This window comes from Cervus elaphus, chromosome 18, assembly GCF_910594005.1.
Source record: "Cervus elaphus chromosome 18, mCerEla1.1, whole genome shotgun sequence".
Taxonomy (NCBI): Eukaryota; Metazoa; Chordata; class Mammalia; order Artiodactyla; family Cervidae; genus Cervus; species Cervus elaphus.
The window spans coordinates 99,650,661-99,673,039 of record NC_057832.1 but is presented as its reverse complement, the minus strand read 5'-3'; the positions used below and the strand labels follow the sequence as shown (position 1 = coordinate 99,673,039).

Genomic DNA, 22,379 nt, shown 5'->3' with positions numbered 1-22,379 from the left:
TCTATTGTCTGAGGTTCCTGTTTAGCTATACATATTCATCAAAGTAACACAAGATGGCAAATCTGCCACTGAGAAAGACCAAGTGGGGGAAAAAAGGCAACAATTGTTTTGGAAACTGAAAAGAAACAGAAAAGATACGTTAATCAAATAGGTGGATAACTAGAGACACAAGAGATAGGAAAGCCTGCACTTGAAGGGTAAAATCAAATTCAAAAAAACTCAAACAGCCTAAATGAATGAGTAAAATCTCACAGGATAAATTTTAACAAGCATAAACATAATATTCTGAACTTTGGCTTAAAAAACTCCATTGCAGCAGAACACAGGATGATGAAGACTTGTGTCATTATCATAGAAAAAACAAAACAAAAAAACTCAAGGGGGTGCTGATTCACACTAAATTTAGTATGGAAATAAGAATCATGACAAGCATCATATGCAGACTACGGATAATGAAAGGTGCTTTCTGCATCAGCTTGATCACACTTGTATTTAGTGCTGGGCACTTTTTTTTAGGAAAATGTATTTTTAGTCTTTGATTAGAAGAAAATGAACGGTAATTAATGTAGGTGTGAAAGGATATTCTACTTGCACTTCACCCTTCCTTCCCTTACCACTCAGTATTCACAACTGTCTCTAAAGTCAGGAGTCATATTTTGCGGGGGGGGGGGGTGGGGGGGGGGGTGGGATTATGTTTTTAAATTGTCATTTTGGGAGTATTTTTATTACCAAGACCAAATTTCAGAACTGGACATTTCCTGTTGTCAATGTACTGTGAGCACTTTACTTTTTAAAGATCTTAAAAATTAAAAGTACATTGGGACTGTGAAAAAGTCAATTATTATAAGGAATAGTTGAAAAAAATGGAGATATCTAAACCTAGAGAAGAAAGGGCTTTACCGAAAATGACCTCTCATTAAATATTAAAAGAATTGTTAAGAGGAATTATAAATATTATGTGACCTCAATAAGAACAAATAGGCAAGAAGTTAAGGTAGGTAAGGCAGAATTCCAGCAAACAGATCATTCTTCTAACAGGGGTGTGAAGACAGAGCTGGTTGTTGCAAGGAAGCAATGAGCTCTCCCATCAACAGGCATCTTCCTGCAAAGCAAAAACAGCCACTGGGGGGCACTGAAGAGGTGGGTGTGCACCTATCCTAACAAACTAGCAGAAAGTAAGGAGCAAAACAAAACCACCCCAAGATTCTGCACCAGGAGATTTTTCAACCATGACGTTCAAAATGTGTATTAGGAAGACTGTCTCAGGTGAACTGGATACATACCCAGATAAGATCTGCTATAGTCCTATTGATACACAATTCTGCTGCAGTTTGGGGCATGTACAAATGTACACACAAACAGCATCATATCGATTATATAGATCTTTAGTTTAACTAGAGGTGTGGTCCTCTTTAAGACTTGTAACAGTGGGACTTTCCTGGTGGTTCAGCAGGTAAAGAATCACCTGCAATGCAAGAGACTAGGGTTCGGTCCCTAAGTAGGAAGATCCTCTGTAGGAGGGCATGACAACCCATTCCAGTATTCTCGCCTAGAAAATCCCACAGACAGAAAAGGAGCCTGACGGGCTACAGTCCATAGGGTCACAAAGAGTCGGACACGACTGAAGCAACTTAGCACACACGCATGTCTTTCTTGGCTTTTTAGTGCTCATTTCGTTTTAGTGCTAAATAATATCCCACTGCGTGGAGGTACCAGTTATCAATTCTTTCTTTCATGGGTCGTGCCTTTGGTGTATCTAAAAAGTCATCACCATACTCAAGTTCATCTTAATTTTCTCTGATGTTATCTTCCAGGAGTTTCATAGTTTTGTGTTTCACACTAAGGTCTGTGATGCATTTTGAGTTAATTTTTATAAAGAGTATGAAGTCTGTATCTACATTCATTTTTTGGCTGGTAGATACCCAGGTGTTACAGCACCATTTGTTGAAGAGACAATCTTTGCTCCATTGTATTGCCTTTGCTCCTTTGTCAAAGATCAGTTGACTACATTTATAGGAATCTATTTCTGGGCCCTGTATTCTCTTTCACAATCTATTTGTTCTTTCACCAATACTGCATTGCCTTGATTACTATAGTTTATAGTGGGTCTTGAAGTCAAGCAGTGTTGGTCCTCTAACTTGGTTCTTCTTCAATAATGTATTAGCTATTCTGGGTCTTTTGCCTCTCCATATAAACTTTAGCATCAGTTTGTTGATATCCATAAAATAACTTGCTGGGATCTTAATTGGGACTGCATTGAATCTACAGATTAAGGGGGTAAGAACTGACATCTTAACACTATTGAGTCTTCCTATCCATTAAAATCTATTTTAGCTCTTCTTTCATTAGAGCTTTGTAGTTTTCCTCATATAGATCTTGAACATATATTAGATGCGTATCTAAAAATATTTCATCTTTTTCATTTTAATCAATAAGTTAAAACCAGAAAAGTACTTAATAGTTAAAGAGGTAAGTGTCATTTATCTGCTAAGTTTACTATAAAAATTTTAGAGTTTTAAATCTTAAAAGATGTTAATATTATCTAACTCTTCCCAGATGCCACTTATACAGTGTTTCCACACTAAGAAATACACCATTAATAATTGATATAGATAGCAAATTTACTAGGTATATGTGGAATACCTGGTCTATGTGGAATATCTAATATGGAAAGCTCATTTTCTTTTTCAACTAAAAAAGGATTACAGCCCTTATGTGGCTATTTTGCAGTTTTATGTAATCCATAAAACTGCATCCCATTCATATTAAAATGTACCCAGAAAATGTATAAATATAAGTGGGAAGCAGGGTAATCAAAGGGAAAAAAAACTGTGGTTATCTCTGGATGACAAGGCTACACATTTTTTTTTTTCATCTTTATATTTTATTTTCAAAATTCTCTACAAAGATTATATACTACTTTTATATGTCACTGAATCAAACATTATACAGCATGTAAAATGAGTAAACTATAAATACATGCATCAATCTCATCATGTAAGTTTAAAAAACATACAAAACAATATTATCTTTCCTATGGATAAAACACATAAAGTTGTTGAGTTGTTTTTTTTTAATGAAGGGGAATGATAAACATCAAATTCAGAATAATGGTCACAGATGGAAAGGGAAAAGTGAGTAAAGAATGGCCAGAAGGCTTCAATATTATCTGAGATATTTTATTTTTTTTAGCTGGATAGAAGATATATGCTATTCATTATATTGTTCTACATCCTTATTTATGCCTTTAGTATTTTAAAAAATTTAAAGGTGGCAGCTACAGAAATCGTATCAAAGTAGTAAGCAGTACTTAACCTTCACAGTAAACTGCTTAACTGGGGTATGGTAGTACAGGAATAACAGTTACTATTGTATCTTTTATAAATGAGAAAACTCTCTGGAAAACTTAAAGTAGGAGTCCTGAAAGTAGGTTTTCATGTGTATATTTACAAGCAAACAACAATCTGAAACCTGTATTCCATAAAATATCTACAGCAAGCATTCCCAGCAGTGCTTTGCACACAGAGCTCAAAATTAAATCTGTTCAGGAAATGTAATACATAAATTATCTTTAATTTGTAATACATGAATTATTTTTAATTTGACTTTATTTTACATTTCCACTTACAACTCTGAAAACAGACTTTTTACTTTGGTTAGTTTTAAAACAGAATTTGGTCTTTTAAGGACGTCATAAAAATAAAGTTAATCTTATTTTTATGACAGCCTTAAAAGGTGACTGGTAGTTTCCAGTTTGATGATTTTAAATGGTTTCTAACCAGGACATGGCACCTACAACAAGAAGCACACAAAAATGACTCTCACACAGTAAAACACCCCTGCACTAGCTGAATGCTCTCTGTTAAATAGGTATGATGATGACCAAAGTTTAGCTAGTGTCTACCTTATCCAACTTTTCGGTAGTATTCACTGTAAACCGAAGCAATGACTTTCCAAAGACGAAAAGGACAAAAATTTACAATATGTTTAAAGGAGACTCAGGAACTTTTAATATGGAACAAAAAAGTGTGTGGTTTTGATGGCTACAAATGCCTTACCTCTTACAATCTTTATTTGAACTAGGAGTGAGAAGTTTTTTAAAAGTAGGGATTGGGGGTGGGAGCAGAGAAAGACCTGGGATGGTTTAGACTAACACTGTTCCTTCCCATTTCAAATCCCAATTTACTGCCCATTCCTATATCCTAGCCCTAAACTAGAAAACTGTACAAACTAATCACTTCAAAACAAGAGAAGTACTATTTAACGAATTTTGAGATTATCAAAATTTAGCTAGATGAACTGAAGCTTCTATACTTAAAAGAGGGTATATCACACCATCTTATCACCCAATTTCTTGCCCCAAAATACACAGTAGGGTACTGATTGGACTTATTTCCTTAAAGAGGAAAATGTCCTGGGTCTGCAGTTTATTTAGACCAAGGACTTCTAGTCACTATTCTTCATAAAAAGTGATTTGTTTTTAACATTCACTTTCATTAACTCTCTGTGAAGACTTTACTAGATCAAGCACAAGCTGCAACCTATTGAAATTTAAATGAGATGTTTGCTTTTCAGATAAGATCCATCTTAACTTGAGGATCCTTTCTTAGACCACTACAAATTTAAAGACTCAAAAAGTAGAAGACTCTTTAACAGAAACCTAACAAGGCTCAAAGTGTGGGCTTTGTAGGAACTGGTACGTGTGTATCCTTTTCCTGTGCATTCATGAAATCAGTTAACTCTAATTTCAACATCACCTTATATTCAGGTATTTCATCATTTGCATTTACCAAGTATATTATCATCCACATTCCATTTGTTCACCCTGTTCTCACCAATGTCTATGGGAAAGCTGCCTGAGCAAGCCTGCTTGGATGGATGGAGGCAGCTACATAAATTTACTCATCAAGTTTTGTCCTGTTTAAATGTCATCAAATCACATTTATTAAACAAATATCTTTTGAGCACCTTTTCTGTGTAAAATCCTGGACCAGAAACTGAAGGGGGACGTGTGGGATGATTGGTTCAACCCTTAAATAGTTTACAGCAGCAGTTCTCAAAGTGAACCTTAGAAACCTGGGGATCCCTGGGTCAAACTATTTCCATAATAGCTTAGACATTCTTTGTCTTTCCTCACTGTGTTTATATTTGCACTTAGAATGCAAAAGCAATGGTAGGGTAAAACTACTGGCCATCTTAGCACAATTTAAGGCAGTGGCACTGAATGGTATTGGTTGTCATTATATTCTTCACCCTCATGTGCTCACGGTAAAAGAATCAACTTCACTATTTAAGAATGTCTTCATGAAGGAGTAAAAATTATTTTATTAAATCTTCACCCTTGAATTCATGTCTTTTTACTATTCTGTATAATCAAAATTATACATGAAATTAAAAGGGATGCCCTGATAGCTCAGTTGGTAAAGAATCTGCCTGCAATGCAATGAAGACTCCGGTTCAATCCCTGGGTTGGAAAGACCCCCTGGAGAAGGGAAAGCTTACCCACTCCAGTATTCTGGCCTGGAGAATTCCACAGACTGTACAGTCCATGGGGTCACAAAGAGTCGGACACAACTGAGCGACTTTCACTTTCACACAAGAAATTAAGACGCTTGCTTCTTGGAAGAGAAGCTACAACAAACCTAGACAGCATATTAAAAAGCAGAGACATTACTTTACCAACAAAGGTTCGTCTAGTCAAAGCTATGCTTTTTTCAGTAGTCAATGTATGGGTGCGAGAGTTGGACTATAAAGAAAGCTGAGCACTGAAGAATTGATGCTTTTGAACTATGGTGTTGCAGAAGACTTCTGAGAGTCCCTTGGACTGCAAGGAGATCCAACTAGTCCATCCTAAAGGAGATCAGTCCTGAATATTCATTGGAAGATGCTGAAGCTGAAGCTCCAATACTTTGGCCACCTGATATGAAGAACTGACTCACTGGAAAAGACCCTGATGCTGGGAAAGACTGAAGGCAGGAGGAGAAGGGGATGACAGAGGATGAGATGGTTGGATGGCATCACCAACTTGATGGACATGAGTTTGAGCAAGCTCCGGGAGTTGGTGATGGACAGGGAAGCCAGGCGTGCTGCAGTCCATGGGGTTGGACATGACTGAGCAACTGAACGGAACTGATAATCAGAAAGTATACAGAGTACTTCTGTATTCAGAAGTATGATGGTTATTTCAAAAATGTTTAGCCTTTTTTTCCCAAGGAATACCATTTTTACTTGAAAGAGTGGCTAACAGACAAACTATGTGGCTATTCAGACCTGGGTAGCTGACAGACATTTTTCCAAAAATGAACAAAGTGAGCCCATCACTTCAAGCAACTGAGAGCATTTGTTGTTAATGATAAAATTGGGTATTTCAAGTGATAATTAGAACTTTGGAAAATTTGTATCCACCACAGTGAGCTTGATGATTTTCCATTACTTAAAAGCCTTTTCTGATGAGATCAGTGGTAGTGTTCATGAATATGACTTTTATGCCAACATTTGGAAGATCTGCATAAAAACTATGCATGGGTTAAAAGATCCACTCAAAGTGCATGAAAACCAATATATTTTAATGTAACAAAGCATAGATAGATGTGGTTTCAGATTCCACATTGCAATTAACCTTGAAGAAATTAACAAAGCTGAATTTTAGTATAATATCAAAGAATATCATCTACAATAATCTGAAAATGCTCTTAAAATACTTCCCCCTTTTCCAACTACATATTTAGTATGAGGCCAGATCTTCTTATACTTTAACAGAAGTTGTAACGTACTGCAGCAGACTGAGTGTGGAAGCAGACAGGAGTATTCAGAGGCCTTCTATCTAGCCAGACAGTAAAGAGATTTGCAAAAACTGTGAAATAATATTCTTCTCACTAAATTGCTGTTTGGAAAATACAGTTATTTTTAATTAAAATGTTTCACTTATTTTAACATGTATTGGGTATATTATTATTTTTAAATTAATAAACATGTTTTAATTTCTAACATAGTAAGTATCTTAAGTTACAACCCATATAAACAAAAGCTCTTGAGTTCTCAATGACTATTAAGAACCACTGGCTTACACTGTAACAAAAAAGGGAGGAAAAAAAACCCACATACAATAAACCAAGGTAGAATGTCCAACAGATGAATGGATAAAGAAGATGTGGTGTTATTTAATGGAGTATTACTCAGCCATAAAAAAGAATGAAATAATGCCATCTGCAGCAATATAGATGGATCTACAGATTATCATACCAAGTGAAGTAAGTTAGACAAAGACAGATATTATATGATATCACTTATATGTGGAATCTGAAAAATGATACAACTGAATTTATTCACAAAACATACTCATAGGCTTAGAAAACAAAATTATGGTTACCAAACAGGAAAGGTGGGGGAAGGATAAATTAGAAGGTTGGGATTAACATATACACACACTGAATATAAAATAGTACTCAATACTCTGTAATAACCTATATGGGAAAAGAATCTTAAAAAGAAGAGATATATGTATAAATAAACCACTTTGCTGTACATGAGATGAATACAGCATTGTAAATCGACTATACTACAACATTAAAAAAAAAAGGCTCAAAAAAAAAAAAAAAAAAGGCTCACAGTGCCTTACACTGTAACAAAAGAGGGAAAAAACCCACAGGTAATAACCCAAGGTAGACTACTACGGCTACCACAACCCTTCTATTTTTGAATTTTCCAGCTCTCAACTAGACCTATACTATCTACCTGGCTCCTGAAATAACCTCACCCTGCTGTCAATATAATCAAAATGAGTAATTCATTTAGCAAGCATGAAAAGGCCTCAAGCAATATCAAGATAATATGTTAAACCAATTTGAATTGATGAGCTTTTTCTTCAGTCATTTTCTAAGTAAGTGGCCTGAATTAAAACTGGTTTTACTTCCCTGGTATAAACTTAGCCTATAAAGAGAATTCTTTCACAAAGAACTATATAATATACAACATTCTTGGAAATACATCCCACACAATCAAATCAGTAATGGAAAGCTGTAGAATCTAGTCTCCTGCTTCTCAACAATAGGGTATAAAAAAGAAAAAGAAAAAAAAAATCTAGAAATCCTACACTGGGGTTGCTGAGGATGAAAATACAAAACACGGCATGCAAAAACATACTGTTAGCTATATGTCAGGCACCGTGTTTGTGATGAACACCAACATGATGTCTGTTTTCACAAAGCTTACAATCTGGTGGGAGGGACAGACATATACCAAGTAACAAACCAACAAATGTAAAATGACATATATAGACATACATGGTGAAGAAAAAGCACAAAAATAAGGGAAATCTGGTAAAATTTCCCTGAGGAAATGATGCTTGAGTAGAGACTTGAATAAAATTTTTAAGCTTTTACCAGAGAGAAGGAAAAAGATTTCTAGGCAGAAGGAACAGCAATAGGAAAGATCTAATGGTTAGGGCAGCATGTCTGACACAGAGTGAGTTTGAAAGGCAGGTACAGCCACATTAAGGGGCTCTGTCTTCATCCTAAACGGGGGACATGACCAAACCTGTGTATTTGGAAAAGTTTGATTAACTCTATCTGCAATCAGGAGAATGGACTAGTGTTCAGCCAGTGTGGATGCAGGTAGACCAGTTAAGTTATAGGTTATCTTAATAGTCCAGAAAACAAACAACTACTCAAATGGAAGTGGTAATGGTAGGAATGAAGAGGACAATTTGAGCTTATTTAGAAAGTTAAACACGATTTGACAATATGAAAAGACCAGGTTTCTGTTCTGGGAAAATAGATGAAATAGTGATACCTTTCACTGAGGTAAGAAAGAATGGAACAGGGCCAAGTTTGAAAAGGGAATCTCATTTTGGGATGAAGTGCATCTGAGGTACCCAAGAGATGTCAATTAGGCCACTGGATGTCGAGTTCTTACACTCTGTGGGTAGGCCAAACCTGAGCATACATATTTACATGGAACAGTTGCATGTTATTTTATCTTTTAGGGAAAACAATTATTGTCATAAAATAATCACTATTCTTTAAGAAATAGAATTTCAAAACTGTGCTAGCCTAAAAGATAAGAACCACTACCTTACCAAAGGCCCTAAATTAATACTAGCCAAAGATTACCTATTTAAAGTACACTGGATATATACCACTCATCTAGTTACAAAATGAATCTCTTTGGCATGAAAACAATCCATCTCGGTGGATTCTCAAGTTAGAATTAGCCGCTGCTCTCACATCTTTCGGACACAAACACTGAAGAAAAAAAAAAAAGTTTAAGGCAAAAGTCTGTACTTATTCCCAGATTGTCCACCTACTCCTATGTATGAAAGATACTGATTTAACCATCTTAATTGTGAAGTATAAATGATAAAGTTTTCCTCCTAGAAGTTTCTAATTTTCAAAGTAGAAGGGAAAAGAATGAACAAATCAGACTTTTTTCCTTCCAACATATACTTCCACAGGTTTTATACTATACTTCAATGAAAAATGACTAGACAACTTTAGATATTAATTGTGATAACTAAGGAATAAACAAACAAACTGACAAACCAACCAGCTTCCAGAGAGACTAAAGCAGAACTAAAAGGAGTAGGCAAGAAAATTGGGTTATATTACTAACTTTTCTAAAGAGAATCCATGACACAAAATCTTTAAGAAAAGTGAGAAAAGGTCAGTATTCTTTACATGAAACCAGAATTATATATATTCGGGCTTCCCTGGCGGCTTAGAGGGTAAAACGTCTGCCTGCAACACAGGAGACCCGGGTTCAATCCCTGGGTTGGGAAGATCAACTGGAGAAGGAAATGGCAACCCACTCCAGTACCCCTGCCTGTAAAATCCCACGGATGGAGAAGCCTCGTAGGCTACAGTCCGTGGGGTCACAAAGAGTCGGACACAACTGAGCAACGATGACCACAGAATTATATACATCACATACTTATTTGAGACAGAGCATGAATTAGACTACACAGCATTTTATATTTATAAACACATATATTTATATCTTACGTACATAAAATCTTTTGAACTTTCCACAGATAATGTTTTAAAAAAAATAAGCATTTTTAACACTTCTGTATTAAATGATTGCTGCTACTAGTATCAACTCATTCTCAATGGGAATATAACAACTCAGAAGGCCCCAGGGCAAAATAAAAGACTAGCAACATTGACACAAACCAGAAACTATCTATAAATAGGAATCCTGGCTCAGGAACTGTGAGGACAGAGTGGAGAAAAAGCAAGTTAATATGTGAATGAAATTGAGGTTAACCCAGGATTTAGCTTTCATTCTTCACTATGTAAGCATTCACAGGCAAGCCCTTCCATTCTTACTCCAAGTTACCCTTACCTCAGCAAAACCACACAGAGAGTGAAAAAGGCAGTAAGCATTCCTGGACAAATTTGTATTTGGATAGAAACTTTCAATGTCGTTTATATTTCGTTGAAATGGATTTAATAACTGTTCCATTAAGAATGTTCCAAGGCAAAAACCGACAAACCAAACATCCTTAGACATTTCTGGCTCAAGACAGTATACAGAATACTATTTCATGTTATCATACAGTACATATAAGAACAGTGTGTGTGTACATGCAAGTACACACATGTATACTTAGAAAATATCTAAAACCATATAATTAAAATATTGTTAAATATCTATGTAAACGATTGTAAATTGTTTATTTACAATTATTTTAAAATTTTTTCTCTTTGCTACAATGAACATATTTACATACTTTTTACACAAAGAAAATATATTTCTTAACATGTCATAACACAACTCAGAAATAATTTTAGAAGGAACTTTTTATTTAGTAAGAAACTTTACCATTTCTGTACTCTTCATTTTTCAAATGGGGAAATAGGCCTAGTGAGAATAAATGACTTGTGCGCCCAAAATCTGTTAGTGACTCCCTACGGCCATAATTATATTATGGCCATAATCATACTTTTTATTTTTTCTAATTATAAAAATTAATGCATTTTCATTATGAGCATGTATGCTCATAAATCAAAGATAACCATTGATTTGACTGCTTTGTTTCTTTTCTAAAAATTTTCACTACAAAAATTATACATTTTCAATGTAAAGAAACTTTCAAAATACAGAGATTAAGAATTACAGTGCTCGCTTCGGCAGCACATATACTAAGATTGGAACGATACAGAGAAGATTAGCATGGCCCCTGCGCAAGGATGACACGCAAATTCGTGAAGCGTTCCATATTTTTAAAAGAAAAAAAAAGAAGAAAAAAAAAAAAAAGAATTACAGAAAACAAAAATGTTAACAATCACAAAACTGGTGATACTGAAATTATTTCTTCAGACTTGGTTTCTAAATCCAGTATAGGATCAAAAGACCTTAAGAGTAGCTCAGACGGTAAAGCATCTGCCTGCAATGAAGGAGATCCAGGTTCAATCCCTGGGTCGGGAAGATCCCATGGAGAAGAAAATGGCACCCCCACTCCGGTATTCTTGCCTGGAGAATTTCATGGACAGAGGAACATGTCACGCTAGAGTCCATGGGGTTGCAGAGAGTCGGACACGACTGAGCAAGTAACACACACATGATGGTGTTTTTATGTAGCAAACTGACTCTTTCATTTGTGATTATTATGTGAAAGATCTACTATTGAAAATTTTACTTAACAATTGTTTAATGAGACAAAGGGCTTCCCTGATAGTTCAGTTGGTAAAGAATCCACCTGGAATGCAGGAGACCCCGGTTCAATTCCTGGGTCGGGAAGATCCAGTGGAGAAGGGATAGGCTACCCACTCCAGTATTCTTGGGCTTCCATGGTGGCCCAGCTGGTAAAGAATCCACCTGCAATGTGGGAGACCTGGGTCTGATCCCTGGGTTGGGAAGATCCCCTGCAGAAGGGAAAGGCTACCCACTCCAGTATTCTGACCTGGAGAATTCCATGGACTATGGGACAAAGAATCGGACACAACTTGAGCGACTTACACTTTCAAAGATAATCCACAAACACAAGCCCAACTGCAAGTTGCATAACACAAATTTTCTTAAGATTATCCAACATGTTTATTCATGTGTTCTTACATTTACCAATATTTTTACAGGGTATCCTATACAACTGCCAACTGGCATTAATTACAGAAAAAAACATGAGTTATAGGCAAATATATTTACAAAAACAAGCAAATCAAGCTCACAAATTACTGAACCACCATTAAATCAATTAGTAAGACAATTTTTACCTGATCCTTTTAAAATGTTTACCTTCTACATATTTTATAATGCACACAGATATATTAGTACAATAACAGGAATACCATCTATAAATAAATGCTTTTCAGAATGTGAGCTCAAAACTTACTTGTAAGGGTGACAACAAAAGTTGGAGATCACTGACTAGAATCCAGGGCCTAGCTGACAAAACTGCCTCCTAATCTAATTTCAAAGATCCAAAGATTAGAAGAAGAAAGTAAAAATTATCAATTATCTAAAACTTCAGAATGAAATATTTTGGGAGCCAAGTAAAATTCTGGTATGAAACATTATTAAATAATCTGCTTAAATTTCTGCATTTTATCAATGATTTAAGAAACATGGACACTGGCAATTTGTTACCATTATATCATCTTAGATTTTAAAACATTTCTAAATTGTCATATTTCATACAGACTCTATAACACAAGCCAATGGTATTTTCACTTCACAGTCAGAAAAATTAAGCAAGGAGAGAATAAATGTCTGTCACAGATCACCAGATTGAATCGTGTACATTGTAGAAGTTTTCTATGGACTTCTCTGGTGGCTCAGACAGTAAAGAATATATTTATATGTGTATTTTAGAAGTTTTCTAAAGTGCAGATAAGCAACCTTACAAAGGAATTTGACTTTGCTGTATGCCTGAGACTAACACAATGTTATGGATCAACTACCCCAATGTAAAATAAAGATTAAAATTTAAAAAATGAGTTTGATTGTAACCTAATGTACTTAGCTTTCTTTCAAAATTCACTTTCTCTTTAAAACAATAGTAATTTGATCCTCCCACAAAGCCTATTGTATAGAGTACATGAATAGTCATATACAGTACAAGTGCAAATTCTGGAATATAAAAAAGCAAGGAATTCAGATGACTTGACAAAATTCTAAAGCTGGTTAAGCTTTGCTTTGGCATTCCTCCCACCTTCCTTCTGGCGCTCCTACTCTTCTCTCCAAAAGGTACCTTCCATCTTCCCAAAGTTCCTCACCCCAAACACCTACTCAAAATTTCTTTCCCTTGCTTGATCTAGCCCAGTCAGGATAACTGATTTCAGCCAACTAACACAGCCAACATTTACATTACCAAGGGCCACAAAGGCCCTTAACTTTTCTGTGTCAAGAACCCTTTGAGAATCTTATAAAAATTAAGGACCCTCTTCGCAGAAAAATCACATAGGCCCACAGAGTAATTTTCAAACAATCTCAAGACCCAGAATCTCATAGCCAAAATATATCCATGAACCCCAGAATTATAAAACCCAAGTTAAAACCCCCTACCTGTATCGTATAAATATCATAAAACCTCAAAACCCTTCTAAAGGAATGTGTTTTAAGAGATAAGTTAAAATATGCCACACTATATATACTCAAATACATAAACTCTAATTGTTAAAATTTAAGTCCTCTCCCAAAGTTTTTAATGCTGTAACTCCCCTGAATAACAGGACCTATTTCTAAACACCAGTCATCCATTAATATTAACTTGAGTTTTAAGGCTCTACCTCTATATTCAATAAGACTCTATAAATCTGTTTAGTTATCATGATTCATGACAAAATAATACATACATACACACACATAAACATATCCTGATAAAATCCAGTTTTTATCCCGAGGAGCTCTGCAGTATTCCTCACATTGCTATACCCTGTTAAAATTCCCTTAATCCCTATCCTCAGTTTCTTCAACACTATACCATTTACCTTCTCTCTTCAGGCATTGGTTTTCAACCTCCCTTACAGGCCTCTGTTCTTCCACTTGACCTTCAGATATGGATGCTACCCAGGGCTGCCCTTAGTCGTTTCCTCCCTCTTGATACTATACTCTTTGGCAGTTTTTACATCACATTATGCTCATGAATACAAAGCTCCTGACAGACCCCCCCCCGCCCCCCGCAATTTTCCCTTGATCTAAAGTCCAAATGGTCAGGTACCTAACTAATATTCGACATTATCTTGATCCCCACCCTAGCATCATGCCCTGTTTACCTTCATCCTCAAACTTTCTACTCCCTATACATCCCTTACCTTATTAAAGGCATCATCATCATCCATTAGCCAACTATAGTCTGTAACTCCATGTTCTTCCTAATCAGGCCACAATCTCACCAGCTTCATTTTCCAGTACTTCCCCAAGTACAGCAAAATCTACTTGGTGTTTCTCAAATCAGACTATCAATGCCCTTCCTCTAGCCTCTTCTTTTTCCTTAGTAAAGCAGCTACTCATCCTTCAAAGTCCCAATGGGTTAGCCAGGAAATTCGTTCAGGTCTTTCTGTTAAGATGGTACAGAGAAGCCCAAACAAACTTTTTGGCCAACCCAATACTTAAAACACCCACTACATGAAAAGTCTTCCCTAATCTCACTTAATCTCCCTGTATCACTCATCCCTTCCCCCAGAAATCCCTCCCTTCTTCTATAATCCCACACCACTCTTTCCTCATTTTAGTGCTCAACAAGTTGTATTATAGTTAGTTAAACCCTTATCTTTCTTTCCTATAGACAAAGCCCATGATTTATTCATTCCTCTTGCATCTAGAACATGTCTGGAGTATAGTATATATTTAAATGCTACCTGGTGAATGAATGGCAAAACTCCAGAGTGAGGACACACTTAAGGTTATTTCTCAGTAGAGGGGACGCCTCATTCTCTTTTCAGCATAAATCAAATTAAGTCCCCTAGTCCCTAGCAACCAGTCAACCCTAAAGGAAATCAGTCCTGAATATTCACTGTAAGGACTGATGCTGAAGCTGAAACTCCAATACTTTGTCCACCTGATGTGAGGAACTGACTCATTAGAAGACCCTGATGCTGGGAAAGATTGAAAGTGGAAGGAGAAGGGGACGACAGAGGATGAGATGGTTGGATGGCAAACCGATGCAATGGACATGAGTTTGAGTAGGCTCCAGGAGTTGGTGATGGACAGGGAAGCCTGGCATGCTGCAGTCCATGGGGTCGCAAAGAGCCGGACATGACTGAGAGACTGAACTGAACTGAGTCCCTAGCTCTCCACTTCAAGTCCACTGCTTAGTTTTTAAGCAATATTTCATGGGGATATTTCCCCACTTCCTCTTGTCTTCTATAGGTTTAGCTGTCAGCCTAACCACATTAGCATTCAGTGGCAGCAATGAAACACACTCTCCAAGTTCTAAAAAGCTAAGACTTTACAATTACCAACAGTAAATATAAGCTCCTTTTAAAAAATGGTCTTAATATTTAAGCACAAAAAGTTCATTCTTCATGATTCTAAAAAAGGCTTGGCATAGTTTATCCAACATGCACCATTGAAGAGTTCTGAAGAAAATTTCCACTTAAACTGTCAGCCAAACTTTTCATATTTGTAACCACAGAAATCAGCATACATGAACAAATGTGAATACTATACTGATATACTTTACTGTCTGAACTACCAGGGAAGCCTGATATACTAAATAATACACTGCAAACAGTAGACACCAAGTCATGTATATCATCAAAATGATGACCCATACAAAAGTAGCTCTTTTAGCTTCTTTTAAAAATACATCTCCAAAATTTCAGTGATCATCCAATGAATAAAACCAGATTCTTTTACCAGTTTCATCTACCTTTTCCGCCCTCCTCCCTACCTTCTCTCCCTCAACACACACACACTCCTCCCTTACTAGGCATGGCTTCCTCAGAAATTATCTAATGGCTCAGAAGCAGTTTGATAAGGAAGGTTATCAAGGTGGAATTCTGGAGAAGATTCCTTATGGTCGGTTTATTTTCTAAATGACTGCTGTTGATAAAATACAGACTGACCTCAAAGGATCACAATGTAGTAGGCCTGCCTTAAGTGCCCCCTAGTTTTGTTTTGCCTTTTTTATGGGGGGGGGGGGGTCTTTTAAAAATATACTAGAATATCTTTATGAAGTTGTATTTCTGACTTTTCTTCAGTTCATATAAATGTTCACATTTTAGGACTAAAGACCACATCATGAAACATTTTTGAAGGTTCAGTAATTAAACGGCTCTGAGCAGGATTGAAACATTTTAGCTTAATTATGAACCACACTGCAGGAAAAAAATATATATGTGTGTGTGTGTGTGTGTATATATATATATATATAAATACATATATATACAGCAAGGTATATATAATCCACCTATTTTTTCTTGAGCAATTATAAATTCTGTTCATTTTCTAAGTTTTCTCCATATTACATCACAATAACTTCAGACAAAGCATTCTTGCTGCTCCAGGAGTAAAAGCTTCCAATAGCTCAATGTGGTTATAATCTTCTGGGAACACCTGAAACTGATTTGTTTCACCTCCTTTACTCTTTCTCTTCCAGCCTGACCTCCTTAGTCAAATACTGCTGGGTAAAAGTACTACCTGAAAAGCCAAGAAAGTAGATAGTCCACCACGGAGTCAATAAGGAAGGAACTATATGATACATAATGCTCAAAAATTAACATGTATCCAGAGCCTAAAAAAATACTGATTGGACTCGTCTAAATAAAATGTTTCTAAAATAAACTTAACAAGTGGGTTTCTTCTCCATTGCTGTTTTACTAAGCATTCATGAAAAATAATATTTGGGTAAGCTCAGGCTGAAAACACTAGCTTCAGCTCTCAAGGAAAACATGAAAGAGCACAGAGAAAAGGTACTTTGGTGTAAAGCATTTTCTGACATGTTTTTTATAAAACCAAAGATTGGTATCCTTCGGTAAGAATGATTTTCCAAATACTATATATATACAAACATATTAATAAACATCACACTTAGTCACATATAAACATCTAAACTCGAACATCAAATTTCTTGAATTAATTACAGCCCTACAGAGAGTACGTGGAAACTCTGGAGATTAGACACTTCTGCGACTCAACAATCCACAGAGCTTCCCCTTTATCCTCCAACTTTTCAGAGGGGCACTGAGTGGATGAAAGAGCCCACTGCAGCATGAAGGATTGAGCTTGCCTAAAGATATCTGACAGAAGCTGAATATATGCAATAACTTCCGGTTCCCCAGAGACTGGAGGGTGTGCTTCTAAAGGCTGACAGCTTAGTCCTTCCAGAAACCAACATGCCTGTTCAAATACTTGTGAAAAAAAATTTAATTTCAATAATTATGGTTCCTCGTATTATTATCATTCCCCAACTAAGACTGATTGAATGCCTTATTACATATAAGGAAAGAGTTATAAAAAATTTAACCCCAGACTATAAGGAGCTTAATTTCCCTTAAAAGTCATCCACTTCCTATAATTTCACATAAAATACTTCTTGAAGAAAGTCTGCTTGAACCTATGATGCAATGCAAACTCATATCCTAGGAAGTTGGTCTTCAGCTACCTAACAAAATTAGAGATGGATACATAATTGTGATTTAATTAAAAAAAAAAAAAAAAAAAAACCCTGCCATTTTGGGTTCCATTGGAATACATAAGAATTGGGAGGGAAACCTGAAATTCCTTCTCCTTTAATTCCCTCTACATTTAGACAAGGGCCCTCAATATCTCCTACACCTAGAGATATTTCCCTAAATCCAGGAGCTGAATTTGCTTAAAACCTGGTTAAGAAAACTCCTGGCTTGGGAATAAGAAATCTTTTCCCCCGGCTAAATGAGAATATGATTATGACTTCCAAGCAAAAAATCATCTTCCTCGTGTATGCTGAGTCTGAGACGGGGGGAGGAGGAAGGCGTGCACTGAATCAAAGGACCTCGAATAAGGATGAACCAAAAGAAAGTAAACAGTGGTGGATCTGATGGACCCTGTTGAAAGGCACATCTAACTCCTGTCCGAAGGGGAAAAAAAGGTCCTGCAAAAGAATTCTGCATACAGTTCTGGACCCAAGTTAAGATTAAGTATACTACATTACATTCGATAACCGCATGTTTGCTTCAGCGCTCATAAAATATGGAAATCTCACTTGGATGCACAGATAAGGGCTAGTCATATTTTCACTATGAAATAACACATCAAGAACTTTCAAACACAATTCTAGGGAGTCAGGCTACTACTGACTTACGGGAAGAAAAAAATCCTAGCATCTCCCAGCCCTCGCCCCCACCTCCCTTGAGTGAGGAACAATCCAGTAACTTACTGTTCAAGGCCAAAGGAAAGGGAATTTTTTAAAAAACTGGCGAAAGGTGAAATGGGGAAAGGATCACTGTGACAGCAGATGATAACCTGCAACAAAAGGTGTGAGATGTGCATACCCATTCTCTTGCAGAGCACTGTCGGAGCTGACAGTCTCACTCACACTACCTTTCACCGTAAGAGTTTCCAATACCCTGTTTCTACACAATTAAGAAAATGTGAATTTTACTCTGACCACAGAAAGAGTTAAGCACAATTGACATCAGCAGTAAAACAAGCAATTAATATATTCTAATCTAATGCTTAAGAAGGGATGGAGACCAGGCAACAGCTCCTCCAACTGGCTGGACCAGTTATTATTTGAAGCCCTAAAAATATTAAAATTTTTAAACAACTTCAAGTTCTGATGGGCACAGTCAGATGGACTGTCGAAAGTTTAGAACCAACAGTAACGGCACAACAGGTGGACATCATGGCCCAGTTCAGCGGCTAACATGCAAGGGCAAACCCTTGAGTTCCCCGCAAGGCTGGGGTTGTGGGATAATACCCATGCACAAGGCCATCCAGAGCTCCTGTCTTCCCAGTGTCAGAGGTCTGGTCCCTTCCCGGGGTAGCGCCACTCCCCCTATCCCTCCCCCTGGGGACCAACACCCCACGCACAGAAAGAACCGAGGCCCCTCCACCCGCAGCATCTTAGCTAGCGAAGAAAACACAATGTCGCTCCTTATTTCTGAGTACAAAAGGACCCTGCGCCCTCCTCCTTGAACTGCCGTCGCTGCCGCCTCCTAACTTGCAAGAAGGTGGGCAACGCGCCATATTCCAGCGTCCCCCAGTCTACCTGGGTAACAAGCCCACGCCAACCCGGCGGGAGGGAAGCTTCGGAGGTGGCCCGAAGAGCCAGCCTCCTCTCCCGCAGGAGACAGCGGCTCCCGCGCCCCGGCCCAGCCCGCCGCGCCGCGCCGCGCCGCCCGCGGACCAGACCCGGGAAGGGCCGAGGAGGCGAGCTGGGAGCCGCCGCTCCGGTCCCGCGCAGCCCGCCCACCTCCCGCTCCCAGGCCAGCGCGCTCTCCCGGGCCTCCAGCTCCCGAACCCACGGGAAGGCCGGGCCGGGGCCCCGGGTTCCACGGCGGAGAGGAGGCCGCGGCCCCGAGAGCCTTAGGCGGCGGGGCAGGCCGGAACCCTGGGGCTCTCGGGAGGGCAGCGCCTCCCTCCCGAGCCCGCCAGGACGCCTGGGGCCTAGTGCGGCCTGCGCATCCTCGGGGTGGCGGTTTGACTGGGCCGGGCCGGGGCCCCCCGCCCGAGGCGGGCCGAATCCGGCGGGGGCCCAGGCCTGGAGCCGGGGGCGGCAGGGTGCTGGCTGCGGGGCGGGCCGGCCGGCCGGCGGGCGGGCGGCGTGTTGCGGCTGCGCCGGGGCTGAAATAGCTGGAGATTGCGCGGTAGGGCACTCACCTCAGAGCGGCTGCGCTACCGTGGGCCTGCGCCGTGGAGACTGCGACCGCGCCGGCTCCTCGCAGCCTCCTGCCACCAGCGGCAATGGCGAGCGCTGCCGCCTAAGCCGCCGCCGCCGCCGAGGAGGGGGAGGGGAGGGAGAGGAGGCACGCACGCTACGCACGGGCTCGGCTTCCCCGCCCGGCCGCCGCCATGATGGGGAGGTCGGCGTTACTTCGGCGGGGCATCCCGGAGGGGGTTTGGGCTCGGGCCTCCGCAGCCCCCCGAGGTCTCCCTGCGTTCACGTTTCCCTTCAGGGTTTTGGATCGGGCCGGAATCGCAGAGACAACAGTATTTAAGTCAAATGTGGACGCCCCGGGGAAGTAAGGCAGGCGACCCAAGATGGTTGCTAATCCGTAAATAGTCACATTTTTCGCCCCCCGAGTCCCGGGAATTAGGACCTCCCGAATGTGCCTCGATCACCGGCATGGGGCTTCTCCCGCCTTTTCCTCCCCTCTTCCTTGCCAGTCGCATCCTCACCCCGCCTTTGCAATGACCTTTGCTTCTCTATTCAAGCCCTGCCGAACTATTTAAAAGCTAAAGTTTTTGTACCAAGCAATCTATAAATGTTTTCGCCCATTCATTCGTTTGGCAAACATTTCTAGAGGGCCCGTTCGTTGCCAAATATTTTTTTGGGCGCCCTGGAGATGTATGTACTTGTTAGGAAAAGGAAGTCCTCACTGTTAACATAATCGATGAGTGCAGGCAGTCAGAAGCAATAGGGACCCTCCAAGCAAGTAGGGAAGGCTCAAGAGTAGAAAAACTAATGTTAGAGACACCAGAGAGTGTCTTTGTTTTTTAAATTGTGATCTGGAGACTACCTGCATCAGGGTCATTCAGGCTAATTATTTAAATTCTGGGGTCCAAATGGTTTCTCCAGAATCTTGGCTTCTTAGCCCAAGAACCCACATTTCTAACACCCCTCCCCATTCCTCCCCCACCCGTAAATACACATGGTTGTCAAGCAGCATAGTTTAAGAACCAGTTGTTTTAGGGACTTAATAAACATCCCAAAGGGTGTCAGGAAGCAGTTTCACAAAATCCTGATACTTTTAATTTTCAGCAAGATTCCATTAATCTCAAAATGCAACGGTAACTAAAAACGAAATCCTTTTTTTATCCAGCATTTCTAATAGAGTGTCACCACCTACCACCTAGGTGTTCAAGCCAGAAACCTAGGAAGGATCCATTACTCCTTCCTCCCTCAAATGCCATTATCCAGTTAGATCTTTTGAAACAGTTGTTCCATGTCATTTTTTCCTTGATCCAGGTGACTCGCATCTCTCATCAAGATACTGCAATAGATGCTTCATGGCCTCCCTGCTCCAGGAATTGCCTTCTCCAATCCATTCTCCACCCTCCAGTTTGAATGGTCTTTCAAAAAAGTAAATCATGTCATTTCTCTACTTAACAGGCTTAATAAGATCCCATTACACATAATTTAAAGTCTTAAAATTCTTTGAGGTGCCTTCAGGGCCCTTAGTTTCTGCTTGAGCCTAGCCGCGCCATTCTTTCTGGAGCTATTAATAATTGCCTTTCTCAGTAGCATACTGAACATCTTCGGACCTGGGAGGTTATCTTCCGGTGTCATATCTTTTTGCCTTTTCATATTGTTCATGGGTTCTCAGCAAGAATACCGGAGTCATTTGCCCCTTCTCCATGACAAGGCTGTGATCCTGTGCTGCCTCATCTGTCACAGACTTCTCCCTCAGGCTGCAACCAAACTGGGAAGCTCTCTGGTCACAGGACAGAGGAAGTTCTCCCATCTCACAACTATTGCAAGGACTGCTCTCTGCACAGAGCTTCTCTCTCTTCTATGTATCTGCTTAAACCTGCCCCTGAATAATTCCTAGTACCTCTTTAAGGTCTCCTCCAGGAAACATTCCCTCCTTTCCTCCTTCCATCATCACACCCAGTATTTTAACACCTATGTTTATTGAGCCTTCATATCCTGTCAGGCCCCATTTTACATTCCTAATACACATTACCTCCTTTCTTACTTAATTCTCAAGTGGAATCTATGAGGTAGATACCAGTATTATTATTATCTCATTTTGGTGATGGAGAAGCAAGTTTAGTAAGAGATTGCTTGTTCAAACCAAGAGAGTAAAAGATGGAGCCAGGTCTGAAAGCCATCAGCCTGACCTCAGAGTTGTGCTCTTAACCATTACCGCTTTTTTCAGATTGTAGATTGAGAGCTACTGATGAAGCACAAAATTAACTTAGTGAGTCATGATCAACATTCCGTAAAAGAAAGAGAAAATATCAGAGAACATCAAACCCCGGCAGACTCTTGTTCTATAAAACTCATTTCAGATGTATAAGTGTATGTATAGATGTGTGTATGTTTGTGCTAGATCATGCTATAAAATACATTTCTTCTTGGCTTACAGTTGCAAAAAAGTTTGAAAGCACTGGATTATACTTTCTATACAGTACTTCTCCAACCATGTATCTTCCACAATTCAGAAGTTGCATGAGGGTAGGGATTCTGTTTATGGGGCATGTAGCATCTTAGTTCCCCAACTAAGGATCAAACCCATGCTCCCTGCATTGACAGCATGGAGTCTTAACCACTTGACCACCAAAGAAGTCCC

At 39.0% G+C, this 22,379-nt stretch overlaps 1 protein-coding gene and 1 non-coding gene across 6 annotated transcripts in view; one reads left to right on the top strand and one right to left on the bottom strand.

Annotated features, from left to right (window-relative positions):
* Positions 1-19,888, bottom strand: part of NRF1 (nuclear respiratory factor 1) — a 121,876-nt gene extending 101,988 nt beyond the window's left edge. For 3 of the 5 annotated variants that reach the window (XM_043871748.1, XM_043871752.1, XM_043871753.1), the window contains exon 1: positions 19,744-19,888. The gene's annotated coding sequence lies outside the window, so the exon portion shown is untranslated. The remainder of the gene's footprint in view (positions 1-19,743) is intronic. The other 2 variants (XM_043871750.1, XM_043871751.1) reach the window with 2 other exon arrangements.
* LOC122674926 lies at positions 11,118-11,224 on the top strand. Its single transcript, XR_006335090.1, has one exon. It is a non-coding gene; the product is annotated as a U6 spliceosomal RNA (small nuclear RNA).
* Positions 19,889-22,379: the final 2,491 nt, after the last annotated feature.